Genomic DNA, 18,606 nt, shown 5'->3' on the forward strand with positions numbered 1-18,606 from the left:
GAATGTGAGATAGCTCTTCCCATAGGCCCAACAAGGCTTCTAGACTTAAACAATTACTTGATATATTCCAAACACACAAAAGGTGATGGGAGGAATGCTTGCAATAAGCATTTCAGCTGGTCCATAAGAAAATGTCCAGCAAGAACTGCCAAGCCAGGTACTAACCAGAACACAAGCAACCCAAAACTGTGTTTGGCCTGATTTGGCCTCTACAATTGAGTGTATCTTGATTCCAGTGGCACAGTGAGCAAGGGGTTTACGTCTGGGCATATGCTGGTGCACCAATCACAAAAAAGATCCCTTGCTTACTGTGTCATAGAATCCAAGCTTTCAGGGGCAGTGTCGCCCCACTTGAATTACCCCCAAAGCCCCAGAGATGAAATATAAAATGGTAACTGATTACCATTTTATTTTTGATCCTCCATCCTGAACAATGCATCAGGATGGGTATGGGGCACTGTTGAGTGACAGCAGCATGTCACTCAGCAGGGAGGAGGGTGGGCTGTTATTGCACTTGTTTAAAGTGCACATGTCTTTTTGGCTGTCTGTCTTGAGCCGGCCTGCCACACATGGGCATTTTAAACATCTCTAACCAAAAATCCAATCCTTCAGGATGCTGTGGAGCACCGAGTGTGGACGTACCCACCAATCCTAGCACTGCTCTCATGGTAGTGAGAGCAGTGCTAGGATTGGTGAATAGCGTTGCAACATCCGGTTCCTGTGGGCATCTCGTCAGTCTCGAAAGAAGAGTTCTGGAGCTGAGGACATCGTATTTGGTATGTCTTAAATGTTTTATTTAATTATGCATTCACCCGCCTCCCCCTTAAATGTAGGTGCCAGTCACCACGGCAAGCTATAACTCACTGACAAAATCTGAAAAAGCTGAATCAGTCTGGGCTTGCTTGTGTTGTCTTTTGGAGAGGGCCCACGTGAGAATTCAGGATGGGCTCTTTCCATGAGCAGCAGGTTCAGTGCTGATATGCATATTTTGGGCCTTTGTCTAGAGAAAAATAATGGGGTGGAATGCTACCCTGGCTTATTGCCGGTGGTTTCAATGTATTCCTCCTATAATCTTTTGTGTGATTGTTGACACTACATACAACGCAGGTCTACTGAAGTGTTTATAAGCTAGCAACCATCAAGCATATATTGATAAAATTACAAATATATACAAATTACAGTTGGCAAAACAATATACAATGCCTCTCAATAGGCCCTAACAAGAACCATCATATTGAACTTCTACTCTAAGGGTCTGTAAGAGTGGAAGACCAACACCAAAATCCTTCCCTACATGTGAGATTACATATAACCAAATTCCCTTCTACGGCCAATAGCAAAATGTAAAAACAAGCTACTGTAAGAGGCCATTGGCTTCATTATTCACTTTTCACAATAAATAAGCCAGGCCAACTAGCTTTGTAATAACTTTACATTATAAACAGGTCATACATATGGCATCTGGCACAACCTTCCCCTGCACACCAATGAAGCTTATGACTGTTATCACTGGCCTATAACCATAACCACATTAGTCCTATTGTACTGAAAGTAAACTTTCTCACACTGCAGCCATTAAACATACAGTGAAAAATGTGTAAATGAATACAATCTTACAGGTGGTAAAGCAAACATTCTAACATGGCCTAACAAGGATTCACACACAGAAAATCTCCCATATTCAGGGTTGTCAGGGGGTAAGCAACAACAAAATATTTTCCTCCTGAGGTAATCTGTGAGATTCATGTGACAAAAAACCTACCTGTAGTTTTTAACACAATGAAATAGCAATCCACCCTTAACTGCCTAATGACTTTGAAATATGCCTTTCACTATCAATATGCCAGGCCTGCTACTTATATTGTAACTATTCAGAAGAAATAATTAGGTCTATAGCCTTTATCATTTTCTTTTCAACATACCTAACTTAAATATACTGCACCGAGTGTAAGGCAACCACCCCGCATATAGTCACAACAGTACAAATGTATACAAATTATAATGGGCAAAGAAAAATACTATCTCTCCTAACAGCCTAACAAGGATTATTGTAGAGCATTTCTTTTATCCACACAGTTGTATGGATGGATCACCAACTCCATAATCCTTGCCTACTGTGGTTATCTGTGCAATTTCATGTAACACAATACATTCCTACATGTTTTAGCACAGTGTAATAACAATTCATCTTTAAAAGGCTATTGTCTTCAACAAATGGTTTCACAATAAGTAGGGCAGGCTTACTAGCTTTTTCATAACATTTCATAATAAGCAGATCAAACCTATCAAATCTGACATAACGGTTCATAATGAAAGGATGAAGTCTTTAGCTTTTACCATTGGTTTTACACCTTACCTGACACTAACCTATCCAATTGCACACAAACTGGCAACAATCATGCATACAGTTATAAGATTACAAATATGCTGATGGAGACGGATTGCAAATCAATATAGAACCTCTCTCAACAGGGCATAACAAGAAACATCACAGTAAAACACTGCAGGGTCTGTCAAAGTGGGTGGCCAATGGCAAAATCCTTGCCTATGATGGTAACTTGTGATATTGCATGTAACGAAATACCTATCTCTGGCCTATAACCCGATGTGACAACAATCAACTGCTAAGAGCTCACTGGCTATGACAAACAGTTTTCACAATTAGTAGGCTAGACCCTGCCTATGTCATACCTTTTTGTAATAAGCACAGCAGATCTATGACATTATACATAATGCTTACCAGTACACCAATCGGCCCATAAGCTTGTCGCCAAAACCAGCTCAGACCTATAGTTTTGAGCGTAATATTTTCCACAAGGCAACCATCAGACACAAAGTCATGAAATTAGAAACCTATACAAATTTACAGTTGGCTAACAAAATACCATCTTTCCTATAAGGGCCTATCATGCATCCCCACAGAGCAAACCTTCAATATTGGTGGTTTGTTACATGGGGTACCCAACACCAAAAATATTCCGACCATGGTATTCTGTAAAATTCCATGTAACAAATTGTAGGCTTGAATACCTTGTAATTAAAAATAAACACACTTGAATGCTTAATGACATTAACATATGCTTTTCAAAATAAATATGTAAGACCTAGTGCATTTATCATAACATTCCATAATAAACAGACCAAGCCTATAGCCATAATCATTGTCTTGCCACCATAACCAAACTACATTCTGTTGTGTCAAATATAAGCTCTGCCACAAAAAAGTGCAATACAAGCAGTCTTTTCAGTAAAAACATGCACATTCGGCCCAATCAAATCCTGTACTCAGGGAAACCAACATGTGAATGGAACCAAAGCCCTTCCGTCAGTACTACTCTGAGTGCTCTTTTGTTGATCAGATAAAGTCGTGTGACAGCCGCATTGACAAGCCACACCTAAAAATCCATGGACATTAGTGTAGCCCAGTGCATCCCATGCTTCTCTCAAACACAAAACTGTACTCTGAAGTCTAAAGCTAATGACACAAGAGCAGTGTTCTGGGACTGCAATACATTCCCCATGACTGTCCTCCTCCCATTTGTGCTGCTGCCAAAGAAAAATACACCATACACTATCTAGTTATCTAAGACAGTTTCGCAATATGACAATGCCGTGTATAGGCCTTGAAAGTTCAAGCTTTGAAGCCATTCTGCAGCAGCTGGATAAATAAACAAAATAATCACAATTGTGTGGAAGAGAAGCACTTTTTCTGTGGAAGCCCACAATTCTTGTCCAAACAAAACTTGTATTCTTGGCTACCAACATGTGAGCAGAGCCAACGCCCCTCTCTGTAGTACTCTTGAAAGCTCTTTTTCTGGTTGATCACATTATGTCTGGTACAAGCTGAGCTGTCAAGCCAGACCTAAATATAAAACTGTTTGTATAACAGTGATACAGTCTAGCCAAAATTGGTATTTTAAGACGGAGGACCTAGAAGCTATCCAGTATAATTTTTAAATGGGAGGAATTCTGGCATCAAGGATTACGGTTACCCATTCATTTAATTTAATGGAATTTATTTTGCATTGAATGATGGTTAGGATCCGTTATTTAATTTAGTTTAAATGAATTAAGGGTCAGGGTTAAGGCTGGTATTAGGGTTAGGTTTAGCTCACTATTCCAATGTATTAATATGTTCCAATGAATGTAATTTAAATCAATTCTGGGTAGTATCATGGTTGATGGTTAATTATTTAATGAATTTACATTTATTCCAATTTATATTACTTAAGGGTCGAAGGTACGAATATTGACTTAATCTTACAGAAAAATATTAAGGGTTAAGGGTATTTTAAAATATTCTGACATTATTTAATGTATTTTAGTGTAAAATAAATAAAGGCTAGTGTTAGGGCTTTCATTTGGGTTGGAATAGGATTGTGCATTATGAAAATTAACTTCAATTAGCACAAGTAAGCAAAAGGTTTAGTGTTAGTATTATGTTTAGGATATGCTTAGTTACTTTATGTACTAAAGTATACAAAGTGTGCAGAAGTATACAAAAAATATACAAAATATGCACACTGTATCACTGGAACCAAGCAATACCCAGCCCAGTCCTGGGTTGCTTGTGTTCCTGTTCAGGGAGGACCTGGCTTGACAGTCCGGCCTGAACTGTATCCATCGGAGAAGGATCAAGACTGATTTTCCTTTAGCTGGGTCCAAACTGAGGTGGCATGGAGTGCAAAATAATGATAGATTGGGATGAGGCTCTGAGTAATTACCAGTCGCTGAGATTAATCCAAGCATTCCAAGCATCACTTTTTGTATACTGTGTCGCCCTAAGTGGGACGGGTGTGTCCAGTTGTGCATTCTGTGCACACTGTGCCAATGGAGCCAAGCTATACCCAGGAGATGAGCCCATAGCCAGGGCAAAACCAGCCCTCTGTTGCTTGTGTTCTGGTTCAGGAATGACCTGCCTTGGCAGTTTGTGCTTGGCTGTTTCCATTGGAGCAGGGTCAAGATTGATTTGCATATTGCTAGGTCCAAAATGATGTGGCATGGTGTGCAAAATAATGATGGGCTAAGATGCAGCCGAGATTGCAAGCATTCCATCTATTTCAGTTTTTGTATACTTTATTATGTTCTCCTAAGTGGAATGGGTATGCCCAGACGTGGGTTCCACTCACGCTTTGTTTCTGGAACCAAGCTACACCCGACTGATGAGCCCATAACAAGGCCGAAACCGGTCCTTGGTTGCTTGTGATTCAGTTCAGAGAGGACTTAGTTTGGCAGTTTGGGCTGGACTGTTCCCATTGGACCAGGGTCAAGACTGATTTGCATGTAGATGGTTCCAAACTGAGGTGGCATGGTGTGCAAAATAACGATAGACTGGGATACAGCCCTGAGTAATTACCTGTGGCTGAGATTAAGTCAAGCATTCCATCCATCTCTTTTTGTACCCTTTATTAGTTACTTGATTTAATCACATAAAAAATATGTTATATATTAAAATTAAAGTTCCATAATGTTTAGCTTGAAATTGGCAAGTAAATGTAATTTGCTTTCTTTGATGTAGATGGAGCATGAGTGTAGCAGGGTCACAGTAGTTTTAAACTTCATTTGAAACTTTAAAATACATTTTTTTGGTCAATTGGATTAAATTAATTCTTGCAAAAATATTGGGTATGGTTTCATTTTGGAGTAACTTAAAATCTGAGGCCAAATATTAAGTTAGATATGCTAAAGAGGACCTGGCATGTTACTAAGATTACTGGCAATCACTAATTGACATATTTGAACGGTGTTATACTATTCATCCTTATCCCCTACTTTTTGGCTTCAACCATCCTGCTTGCTGACTTCGCTTTTGTTGGTTTTAGGACTCTTCACACGTTACCACTGCTAGCCAGTGCTAAAATGCTCATGCTCTCTTCTTAAAATGTGGTAGAATTGACTTATATTCAATTGGCAGTTTTAGTTTACTTGTAAGCCCCTAGTAAAGGGGCATTAACTGTGCCTAGTGCATGTAAATTAAATTCTACTAGTGGGGCTACAGTACTGATTGTGCCACCCATTAACACTCTAACCATGTCTCAAGCCTGACATTGCAGCATGTGCGCATGCAACCTGGCAAATAAATCTTTTGCCAGCCCAAACCTAGCCTTCTAATACATATAAGTCACCACTAGGATGAACAGCCCAGTGGGCAGCAGGCAATGTATTTAAATAATAGGGCATTCACTTTTAAGCTGCGTATGTCCTGGTAGTGAAAACATTTTAAATTCCTTTTTCAGTACTGCATGGCCTACCTTGCTTATGGGATAACATTGAAGTTACCTAATTACATTAATAAGCTCTAATTTCCTAAAGGGAGCATGTGCCAGTTCATGGTTGGTGTCTTTGGAATTGTAATGATAAATCCTAACTTATGGTGAAGCCGGATTTTGGATTACAATTTCGCAACTGTTCCTTTTAGAATGTTGGCATTCTCCTGCCTTAGCCATTTGGTGCCTGCAGCCTGTCTCTGGTTTACATAACTGGATGTAGTAGACTGTTGAGCTTTGTGTATTCCTCTTAGACAGCCACACACAATAGGAAACGTAGGTGTGCCTAGATGGGCCATCACTGGCAGGATGGGAGGGAGGAGCCGGCAACAGCTCAACTTACACTTGAATGGGCTGTGTCTTGCCTCCACACAAAGGGCTGCATACCCCATATAGCCTGGGCAAGGAAGGCGGTGCACCTGTGTACTTTAAAGGCATGTCTCTACAAGATTCTACCCACTTCAAAAGCACAACTGGGTATAAACATTAGACCTTGGTTATTCTGCCAGGAAGAAGGACGGCTGTACTGCTGAATGGACAGTCACTGTGCTGGACTGATGCTCTGAAGGAACTGCTGTCCTGCTGTCATGACCTGCTGCTTCCTGCCCTCTTGCTTGGGTGAAAAGGAATGGACCCACATCTTTTGAATCCAGGATGCCAAATTGAATCCAAGTACTAGTTAGCTGGCCTTCTGACTTGATCCTCAGGGACAGAAGACTCCAACAACCTTGGACCCAGCACTTGGATTCTGCCATCTATGTGTCTACCCTACCAAGTGTTACTAGCCCAGACCTGGCCCCTTGGAAGTGGGCCTGAACTGCGTTGTCAGCCTCCGTGGATCCAGCAGAAACAACACATTTCCACTGTTGCACTGCACAACCCCAAGCAAAACCTACTCATCACTGTTGCTGAATGGGTTGGATCCATTGCAATTACCTGCATCACATTTGCAGCCCATGGTCTCTTCGGAACTGCAGCTACATGATGCATCCTCGATGCAGGCACTCACATCTCTCCTTGACAGCAGCCTCAGTGGTGATGACAGACTCCACATCGCTGCCCCACAGCTCCTCAGGACTGACACATTGCCCAACTGCATAATGCATCCTCAATGCCAGTCTCCGCATCTCAAGGCCTGTCGCACCTCGGAACCGATGCACTGCCTCTGCTGCGTAATTCATCTTCAACATGGATCATCACAACGTTTGGCATACCAGGATTGAAGGTCCTTTGTCCAGCAGGCTACCCCTGGGTCCCTGTAGCTGGCTCGCACTCCATTGCAGTTGGCCTGAACCTGTGACTTTGTCCTGGTCCAATGGAACTATATATTCACAGGTGGCACTTTGTGCTTTTTGGTGCTATTTTTACTGAAATCTTTAAACCTGTATATCTCCAGTTCTACTGATTGGATGTTTTGTTATTTTGGTCTTATTTTATTTATTAACAATCACTCTTTTTTTCTAAAATGGTGTGGGATCTTTTGTATGTTTTTCACTTTATTACTGTTTGAAGTGTTGCACAAATACTTTACAGATTGTCTCTAAGTTAAGCCTTACTGCATTGTGCAAAGCTACCAGAGGGCTGAGCACTGGTTAATTTAGGGTTGGCTTGTGCCTCACCCTGACAATCAGTGTGGTTGCTGCTTGACCAGGGCTCACACCTGAGTCAACCAACAACACAATTTCTTAGAAACTGTTTCTGAAATTTAGGAGAACAACAGTCAAAGACTTTGGGGCATATTTACAAGCACCTATCGCCACAGGAACGTCACTCGTATCGATGTTCTTGTGGCGATAGGGGCTTTGCATTATTCACAAGGTGGCACTATTTCACGCTATAATTAGTATGAAAGGGGTGGGCAATGGGTGTTACGGGGGCGTTCTGCCACAACACCAATTGATTTTGATGCTGCCCCATATTTACATGGGTGACATAAATATACGGCAACACCAAGATTAAGACCAGGAAAAACCTGGTCTTAAACAAGCAAGATTAGAAGAAATACTTTTTTTCTCCTCGTTTTTGCTGTGTCTATGTTGCTGCGTTGTGCAGCACACATAGAAACAGCAAAAAGCCATGTATGATTGTTTATGTGCAGGAAGGTGTGCCTTCCTGCACATAAACAATCATTTTAAAAATGACTAGTTCCAACTTCTGTGTGTGCTGCATTCTGCACCACACATAGATATTGCAAAACGCCATTGCTGATTTTTTATGTGCAGTAAGGGACACCTTCCTACACATAAACAACCATTTACCACAACGCAAGCACCCTTGCACTATGTTGCAGGGGTGCCTGCATTGCTGCTAGGAAGCTAAATTTAGAACCAGCGAAGGAGAAACACAGGGCTGCACCTTATTGTTTGTAAATACGGTGCAGCCTTGCGTTTCTAAAGTGACGGAGCACGGCGTTAGCCTCCTTGGCCTAACGCCACTCTCTGACACTTTAGTTGTAAATATGTCCCTTTGTTTCTACCTGTTATTGCTGTAAAGCTCTTCTGACTCCTAAAGGCTGATAGAGACTCACTAGTTGGTCTAATAGAAGTTCTCACGTGCCACATAAAAGATTGGCAAGGAATCTTCATGGAGAAACTGAATCTCTCCCAATTAAAGATGGCCACCGCATACCCTGTATTAAGAAGTAGGGGGGAACATCCATTACGACGCGGTGTTTACATCGCACTACCATTACAACGCTGGTTTTACAACGCAAGTCGCTACCACGACTTGCACTGGAGGGCGCTCTAGGCTAAGGAATAGTAGATTTACTATTCCAACACCTTCCCTACTGTACATAGGCTGGTGTTGGAATAGTAAATCTTACTATTCCTAAATCCAGCACCCTACAGCGCAAGTCGTGGTAAGGACTTGCGTTGTAAAACCAGCGTTGTAATGGTAGTGCGGTGTAAACACTGCGTTGTTTTGACATACAACCAGAAGTAGGTGGTGATATCAGACCTCGAGGGAGATATCCCACAAACAGACAGACACCCTGAGAATATGCAAAAGATCTAATCCAGCCACATACTCTGTTCAATCCGCTGAGCTGACGGGGTACTCGAAGCAGCCATGCTTCTGGACCTTACCCCACCCATCTACAGAATTGCAGAGCCCAGCATGGTAATAAACCATAAAAATAAGAGGAACTGTGGGAAATGTGCCCTGTTTATGAGCTGCAAAAAATGTATTTATGTGTGCTAAGAAATTGTCTACCTGGGGGCCTGGTCTCCCTCAAAGTTAAGACCTGGGATGAAGAGGAAGGAATGGGAGGAATGGGATTACAAGTGACTAATCTAAACATTCTAAAATCTCAAAGCCCCTTATGACATGCTTACTGCTTATTATTTTCCAAGTTTTTTCTAAAACTCCAGCTTTTTCTAAAGTACGTGACAGAATTGCATATTATTCTAATATTATGGTAATTAATTTAATATATTCTCTTTGATACTCCATGTAAAATTTAGATACCATTTGTTCCTCCGTCCTCAAAAAGGAGATGTAAAACATATTGTGACATTTCGAAATTGCGAACCTATTTGAGTAAACACCTTGTCGCATTTCTTATGTGGTAATCATCCGTTTCCCTTTGCAGTATATATCATGAATTACCCTGAACTTGTAGAATGTTGCCATGCAAATAGAAACTTCAATCACATACTCCATGAAGACAAAAAAGGAAATCAGGGGCCCTTGTTTCGAATTATGAATCTTAAACAAAGCATTCCATTATACCAGCATGTCTAAAAAGCTGCGACTTGGATAGTACTATTTTTTTTCCTGTGCAATTATACTCTCTAGTCATGGAAGAGGGAGAAATATATGGGAAAGTGGCATTGTTTACTTAATAAAGGACATTTCTGAGTGAGAAAACCTTGAACTGGTTTAAAGCGGTAAGAGCTGGCTCGTAGGAAAGGAGAGCGCTTGAATAGAACTCCAAGGAAAACATCCGGTTATTACAAATTAAAAAAAATAGAGATTGTGTTTTGATCCACGAGGAAGGATTCGGAGGCCGCTCAGGCAGCAGACCATGGTAAAACCGACAATGTTCAGCGAGGTATTGCGCGGGAAGACAAACGTGATAAAAAAACATAAGCGTGTTGTGTGAGCCCCCAGCGGAAGTGCCCTAACCTTTTCACAGAGCAGTATAATCTACAGTTAATATCTCCTGCACGACTCCAGCCCTGCGTGAAATCTATCGCAGAAACATGTTAAAGCTTTGAAAATGTCATTCATAATGGCGCACAGTGGACGGACATCACCTTGGAGATCTCAGAACAACCCACAACAGGTTGGATTTTCTAGAACTGCATTTAGTAGAGCAATATTGTTCCGGATAGCGGTAACAGCTGTGCAATTTCTGAATGTTGTAATGCCACACGTAAAATTAAAAATTGTTGACATTGATTAAGTGCCTGAGCACCCATTTCCCCAAAAGCCCCTCGACCCTGATCTGTTGTGTTTTTATGTGCAAGTGTTGTGTTTAGCCGAAACATTTGATTTTTAAAGTTACCCTCTACCGAACAATGGGGCCTATTATCAAGAATGGCTTTAAAATGATCGCCGATTTAGCGGCAGGAAACTGCCTGCTAAAGCGGCGATAATGAGCTTGCTAATCTGCCCTTGTGAATCCCCGTAGAAGCCCAGATTAACACCAGAACCTGGGCTTCTATTGGAATTCATAAGGGCATATTATCAAACCCATTATCGCCGCTTTAGCGGCTGCCAATAAAGCGGCGATAATTTTAACGCCATTCTTGATAATTTGCCCCATTTTTTTTAGAAGTGTTTTTCTTTGTAGGTAATAAAAGCTGACCGCTGTATTTGAATTTTGTTGTAAAAAATTGCACTTATTTAAATACTACTGACCACAATCAAAAGTATATCAACAGGAGTAATATTGTACTAACATTAACCATTTCATCATTGAAAGCTATCAAATCTATTTACCAATCGTATTACTGCTGGCATATTCAGTACTACTGGAACAAATCTGTTTAGGCAATGAAGCCACTACCACCAACAAATTGAAATACAGCTGAAATAAACTGTGGGTATATTTACAGTGCCTTATGTAGTTGCATAATATCAATAAATTCCTCATGGAGCTGATCCAGATTTCAATGTAATATTTCAAATAGTATTATTATATTAATACTAGTTCATCAAATGTCCATCATTCGTATCTGAAACATGACAACATGTTCTTTGAATTGATTACTAAACAAACCTTCACCTTAATGAAATGAAAAATCTAAGAATCCACCACATACATCTACCATGCATAGATGCCTCTACGAATTGCTTCTGATATTTTACCATGAGCCAACACTTCTTATGGTGTTAGGTGCCTAATTTGAAAGTGTTATTATATTAATTTTCCCTTTTTTGCTTACTTTCTAGGAGAACAAAATTGTATTTCCAGCAACGTGTAGTTAATTTACTAAGTAAAACAATGTTTCATTTGTACCTTGAGAAAGCTGTTATGTACTTACACTTTACCTTTTAAAAAATCAGAACATTTTCTAATGAAAAAGAGGTGCAGTGCAATTTTCTTCAGCATATCGCTGACCGATATGCAGATAAGCACCAGATCTACACCGGATATTTAGTATACATTGGATTTTTGCCTTCATTAGTCAGTGAAAATTACCATTTTGCACAGGTTGATGTGTGTAGCCAGTGCCACACTACTGGATCACACCAGGGCTTGGTTCATCATCTGCCTACTATCTACTTTAACTATTTTTGGACATATATTTTTGGGATCCACAAACCTGTTTTGCGATCCAGCCTCCCTTCAATCAAATGCCAAGCCTGCTGTCTGGATTTTAGGATCCATTGATCTTGGGCCTAGGGATCCACAGATCTAACTGTCTAAGTATTTTAAGTTGTCACATCCTGATGAGAGACTTCTGAGGAAATTCTAAAAAAACTTTAATAAAATGCCCCTGTTAGATTTGGGGTCTCTAGTTGGCACAGGTAGGTACTTGTGACAAGTAGGGACCCTTGCCTCTAGTCAGGGTAAGGGGGTACACTCCTAAAATAACCCCTGCTCCCCCCTTGGTAGCTTGGCACGAGCAGACAGGCTTATCTAAGAGGCAGTGTGTAAAGCATTTGTCACCATATACAGTAACCCAGTGACAACACTACAGATGGACACACACAGTTGTATATTAAAAATATGTATTCTTTATATAGACTTAACACAAGACCACAAACAACAAAACTCCACAATACTATACTTAAAAATTGTAGTTTTAGCTTAGTTCAGTTCGGTTCTTAAGATGTAACACTTTGCGTCAATGTACCTTACGATGCGTTGCGCTTCCACAACAAAAGTGTTGCAGCAATGGAAATGCGGCAAAGTTCTGGTGCAATGAAATAAAGAAGTTAAGATCTTCCAAATGCGGCTCGCTTCTCCGAGAATGCGAGAAGTCTCGGTTCGATGCGTCAACTGCAGCAGCGACACCCTTGCTCAGCGATGCGACAGCAACAGCCTCGTTTGCGGCACTCTTCTACGACGTTGCGAGAGGCTTCCGCACAATGTGACAACTACAACGGCAACATCCAAGATGCGACAGCAGCAGCTCCGAAGGCGGCGTGCTTCTCCGTGGATGCGAGGCGCTTTTCTTGATGTGGTGCAATACGACCGCTACAGCGGCGACATCCACGATGCGACGGCAGCAGCAGCGACGGCGACATGTTTCTTCCTTGTTGCGCGACACTTCTCTCGATGCAGAGCAATGCGTCAGCTACAGCTGCGACACCCTCCTTCGGAGTTGCAGCAGCTACGACGGTGACACGCTTCCTCTTTGTTGCGAGATGCTTCTCTCGATGTGGTGCAATGCGCCAGCTACAGCGTCAACACCCTCCTTCGGAGTTGCGACGGCAGCGACGGCGACATGCTTCTTCTTCTTGCTCCTTGCGACGCGCAGTCCCTCAGAAGGCCCCAAAAAAGTAGCAGGCACTTCCAAAGAACTCTGGGGAGCTGGGGTTTGAAGTCTGCTGTCCCTGAGACTTCAGCAGGAGGCAAGCTCTGTTCAAAGCCCTTGGAGATCTTTCACAAGTTGAAAATGAAGCACAAAAAGTTATTTCTCCTTTCTCTGGCAGTCAGGCAACAACTGCAGGCCAATGCCCCAAACAACACTTCAGCTTAGGGATAGTCTCTCCTCAGTTTCTGCAGGTTCCTCTCCTCAGCAAAGGTTTCTTCTTGTAGTCCAAAAGTGATCTAATTTCTTGGGATCAGGGTCCCTATATTTATACCCCAAAATCCTTTGACAAGACTCCTTCTTTCCTTTCACAGTGCAGGGCAGAAACATCAGACGCCCCACAGGAGGTGGAGCCAGCACTGTGGGTGGCAGGCACAATCCTATTCAGGTCCCAGGTGCAACTCCTCCCTCCCATCTAGTTGCAGATCCCTTTATTTACTAGGCTGACTCATTCTGTCTCCTGAAATCCCCAAGCCCTGTCACTCAAACTCCAGACAAGGAGTACTCAACCTAGCCGAGGCAGGCTTTGGATAGTTAGACAAGAAAAAACCTACTTTCTAAAAGTGGTATTTTCAAACACAGAATGTTAAAATCAACTTCACTAAAAGATGCATTTTATCATTCTGAGTTCAGGCATACTAAACTCAAATTTCTACTTTGTTCCCTGGGTCAGTTAGGATTATAAGATGTATTAATCTAACTGCCCATTCTGGCCTATGGAGAACAGGTAGCCTTGCAATAATGAAAAACAAAAATGGCTGTAATTCACTATTGGGGCATGCCACACACACCAGGGCTTGTCCTACCTTATACTTACAATAATGCAGCCTGCCCATGGGCCTACAATAGGGGTGTCTGACATGAAGAAAAGGGAAGGTTTAGGGACTGGCAAGTGGGTGCACTTGCCCAGTCAGCATGGCAGTACCAGACTACACACAGGCTCTGCAATGGCAGACCTGAGACACACTTTTACAGGCTGCTTCTGTGGGGGGCACAACCAGTGCTGAAAGCCCACCAGCAGCATTTGGTTTACAAGCCCTGGGTACTCTCAGTGTACTGTACTAGGGTTTGACGAGTAAACCAAACCAGCAAATCATGGAATCACTAATTCATACATCAATTTACAATAGGGAGAGCATATGCACTTTAGTACTGATCAGCAGTGGCAAAGTACCCAGAGTCAGAAAACAGCCAACAACAGGTCAGGAAAATATAAGAGGAAGGCAAAAAGTTCAGGGATGACCCTGCAACAAGGGCCAAGTCCAACAGCCACCATTTTATATAAAAAATCTGATGAAATTAAGTAGTGATTACCTGTTGAATATGAAAAGTTCTAGACAGCAATGTATGGTTCTTAGTGCTCAACTGGCTACACTTAGGCTTAACGGAACGTGTTTGTCACACGGTACGACACTGTATGTGGCGTGTATGTGTCTATACTCTACCTATCTTCTTTCATGTGCTTGCATATACATTATGAAGTGCGGAAGTAACTTGCGACTCATCAAGGTCTCGCTTTAGAAAACAATGAAGCTATTGGCAGTTTCCATGGTAATATGTTGGCTGTGGAGAGAGAACATTCACATTTGTGGGTTCACACAAAAGGTGCTTTCTGTTGTCATTAAATGAAACTGAGATGCATGTTAACCTCACTAGTGTGCAATATAAACGAAGAATAAACTGCCCCCTAATGGCGACAGAAGCTCTATTTTAGATCTGATCTTTTCTGCAATCGTTCATATTTTTTATATTTGAATCGTCATAACCTGACACAAGCCGTTTTTCATTGAATCTCCGCATCCTGTACAAGGGTACATGCGCTCACATGATGTTCTTCATTTTGTCACAGTAAATTGTCAAATGTTTGGATGCAGTTGCTGATGGTGGGTGAGTTTTTTCTTTCTTCTCAGTAGCATTAAACAACATGGGATGTACCAAAGCCACTATTAGGATGTACTACTGTGAACACTAAGGTAGTCAGTGTATATACTGAAACTTTGAGGGACGCTGAGCAATATACTTACTTTCCACATATTTTGGAATTGGAATTGTCCTGTTGCTTTTCCAGCCTACCCCCCCCCCCCCCCCCGAACGTGAAGCAGATAGCAAACAATACATTTTAAGAAATTACTATAATATGAATCCTGGTCAGGGATGGGTCATAACAGCTCATCCTTCTCTACATCCGGCCCCTATCCTAGAGGCCACAGGGAAAATGCCAGATTGACATAGTGGCCAGTCCTGCCCTGGTACTCTGTAATACTCAACAAGCAGAGGCAACATATTATGATATTATTTTTTTGATTCCTTAAGGGTTAAATACAAGTTAAGAATGCTAGATCTCTGTCTCCAATGTCTCCTCACCTGTCATCCAACAACTCACACAGTTCACTGTATCGGCGTATAGCACTGAAGCAAGAGCCTAGCAGTTATTAAAGGCATTCGACCCAAGTTATCAGTCTAGGCGTCAGGTGAAAATTGAGGGGGCCTTTAATGATTCGTATACCATGGGGCAAAAGGGATAGAATGCTATAAGGACTTTTCTCACACTAAGTGTAGAATTTTTAAAATAAAATAGGGAGAATCAGAAATACAAACGTGAATGTTGGATAAGGTCTATAACAACCCTTATTGGCCCTCTGCAACTCCATTATCTTCAATGGAGCAACCAACACTCTAATGTTCGAATTTGTTCAGATAACCTCCTTGTACTTATTCTTCACTAAAACTGGTGAAAGACTGTTTGTGGCCTCATTATCAACCTTTACTTGGTCGTCAGTAGCATTGGCTCATTGAGTTTCAGATTGCTTTAGGTCTCCTTTACCCACCTAGAAAAGTCAGAATATTGTTCATCCACTCATCCTACAACTTAGGGTTCCAGTATATCACAACTCTCATATACCACAAAAAACAGGGACATTATTATGTGTAGGGACTTGTAGTGAGACACCAGTTAACGTATCATAATCAGTGGTTAAGTTATTTGAAGAAATAAGTGCAGGGCTTTTCTTAGGTGACCACCGCTGATACTGTCGAATGAAGGGGTTACTAAATAACAATATTTTCCTACTTCCATTTTGTGCTCCTTTCTTTCACCACCTTATATTTCCTGTCTCTCTATCATACCCTTGCAGGTTATTTTTAACCAATGCTCTGTCCTTTTTTCGATGTGTACCTTTTTCTTCTTCTTTTTTCTTCCTTTATCTTCCTTTGGGTAAAAACCTGTTGATGAAAAATAAGCTCCAGTGCTCCAAAAGGAGTGCTGGTGCCCACCATCCAAAACTGCAAATTAAGCAGAGTATAGTAAATCCCCATCATCCTTATTTTACTTGATCATTTTTTGGGTCTTGTCTTTATTCCCTTCTACCACTTACGATCACATCACTTTACATCCATTTTCCTCCTATTAGAATATAAGAGCCACACCCACCCACAAATATCAATTATCAGACTGAACCGAATATAATTAAACAATAAACTGTGCAAAGATAAAACGTTACTCCCAATATCCAATTTATATATGAGTGCCTGACACTCAAAGATGACTTAATGCTTTTATTCAGTGAAAAACAATTTCTTGGCTGCATATAAAATAAGTAATTTGAATGAAAGCGTAGCACTTCAACTGCATTATCTCCCTACATGACAGCATGCACGTGAAACTAATGTGAATAGTATTCCTCTTCCTCACTGTCATTTGCATTTACTCTGCAATTCCTTTCTCTCCACAGACAAGCTAAAAAGGAGCCAAGAACAACTACCAAATAGATGGGGGTTAAACTATTTCTGCTTCGACTTCCTAGTATTGCATAAAAGATCACATTTACTCATTGATATACAGACCATAACCTTCTTGATTGTTCTATGTTGCAACATCATCAAGTTCTAAGCACTGATGTTCAGCTACCACAATATTATATTTTTGTCTGCTCCTAATGCAGTTTTTAACATATTGAAAAATGTATTTCCTATGCAAAATGCCCTTGTACCGGTGTGAACTTAGGGGCATATTATAAAGATAGGTGATAAAATTATTGCTGCTTTAGCGGCAGAATACTGCAGCTAAAGCGCCGATAATAGGCTTGATAATACGCTCTATGGAATTCCAATTGAAGCTCATGTTAGATGTCCTTAACATCTAACATAGGCTTCAATTGGATTTCCATGGAGCATATTATCAAGACCATTATCGGCGCTTTAACTGTCAGTTTTCTGCCGCTAAAGCAGCGATAATTTTATCGCCTGTCTTGATAATATGTCCCTCGGTTCTTTTGGCTGCAAATTCTAATAGGCAGTCCTGACTTGCAACCATGGGCATGACCGGGATGCTAACCTCCTTGCTTAGTGGAGAATAGGGCATTTGGCCACTTCACTAGTATACATTGACTCCATGCATGTATAGCGATGGGGCCTGGTGAGGTTGGCATACTCCAGCCTCTGCACCATGATGAAGCAGTGAGAGAACATGCTCTCAGTAGATGTTTGGGGTGCAACATGGCATATGTAAATGTAAATGTATGTATACTTGTAAAGCGCACTTTCACCTGACAGGTCTCTTGGCGCTGTATACTGCTGTGGAAACCGTCCTGGCTTTCCCTGTGAGATGCTCCCTACTGGGCACCCCCAAGGTGAAACCAGGCATCCCAGCGCTTTAGGGCCGTTGTGGAGATTAAGCAAGCTATTGCCCAGAGTTGCAGAGTGGGGACCCATGATTAGAGTAGGCACTGATCCTAGGTGATCCTAGTAGTATTTTATTTGTTGATTAATTAAAATCATTACAAACAAGAATAGATAAAAGCAACTCACATAAACAAACATATACTATGCACAAAGTTATAATCATATTAAAATAATCATCTAAAATTGCATTAATACAGTCAATTCCATAATAATGTTTAAGCGTTTACACACTATTAAAATACAGGTATTAACTAGAGTACAATATATTAGCAGCAATCACTATTATAGCAGCATTTAACTTAAAGTGACAGTGTTAGCAGTAGGAAATACTAGTATAATACATTTTTTTGCTATTTTCCATTTGCTAGCTATAGTAAAGTGCAATATGCATAACTATAGTAAATTAAACTAATAGCCCCTTCAACTGGCATACATTTTGATTTAAACAATTCCTAAAATAGGTTTCATTTTTTTTTTTTTTTTTTTACTTTGGATCACAATAAACCGTTATTTACTTGTTCTTCGTCTTTAAGTTTCTTCTCAACAATAATAATGAACTTAACAAAGTGGTAGGTAACTTTGATATTGGCCCCACTCAAACAGGTAATAATTGCTTGCCTGCATGTTCTAATTCCTAATTCATTAAAAATTGGTTTTAGGATCAACTGAGG

The 18,606-nt window shown here is 41.0% G+C and overlaps 1 protein-coding gene across 1 annotated transcript in view; it reads right to left on the reverse strand.

Annotated features, from left to right (window-relative positions):
* The window catches only part of GRIK2 (glutamate ionotropic receptor kainate type subunit 2), a 1,496,154-nt gene that overhangs the window by 1,304,350 nt on the left and 173,198 nt on the right, over positions 1–18,606 (reverse strand). The gene's annotated exons all lie outside the window — the stretch shown is intronic.

This window comes from Lissotriton vulgaris, chromosome 6, assembly GCF_964263255.1.
Source record: "Lissotriton vulgaris chromosome 6, aLisVul1.2, whole genome shotgun sequence".
In the NCBI taxonomy this organism is placed as follows: Eukaryota; Metazoa; Chordata; class Amphibia; order Caudata; family Salamandridae; genus Lissotriton; species Lissotriton vulgaris.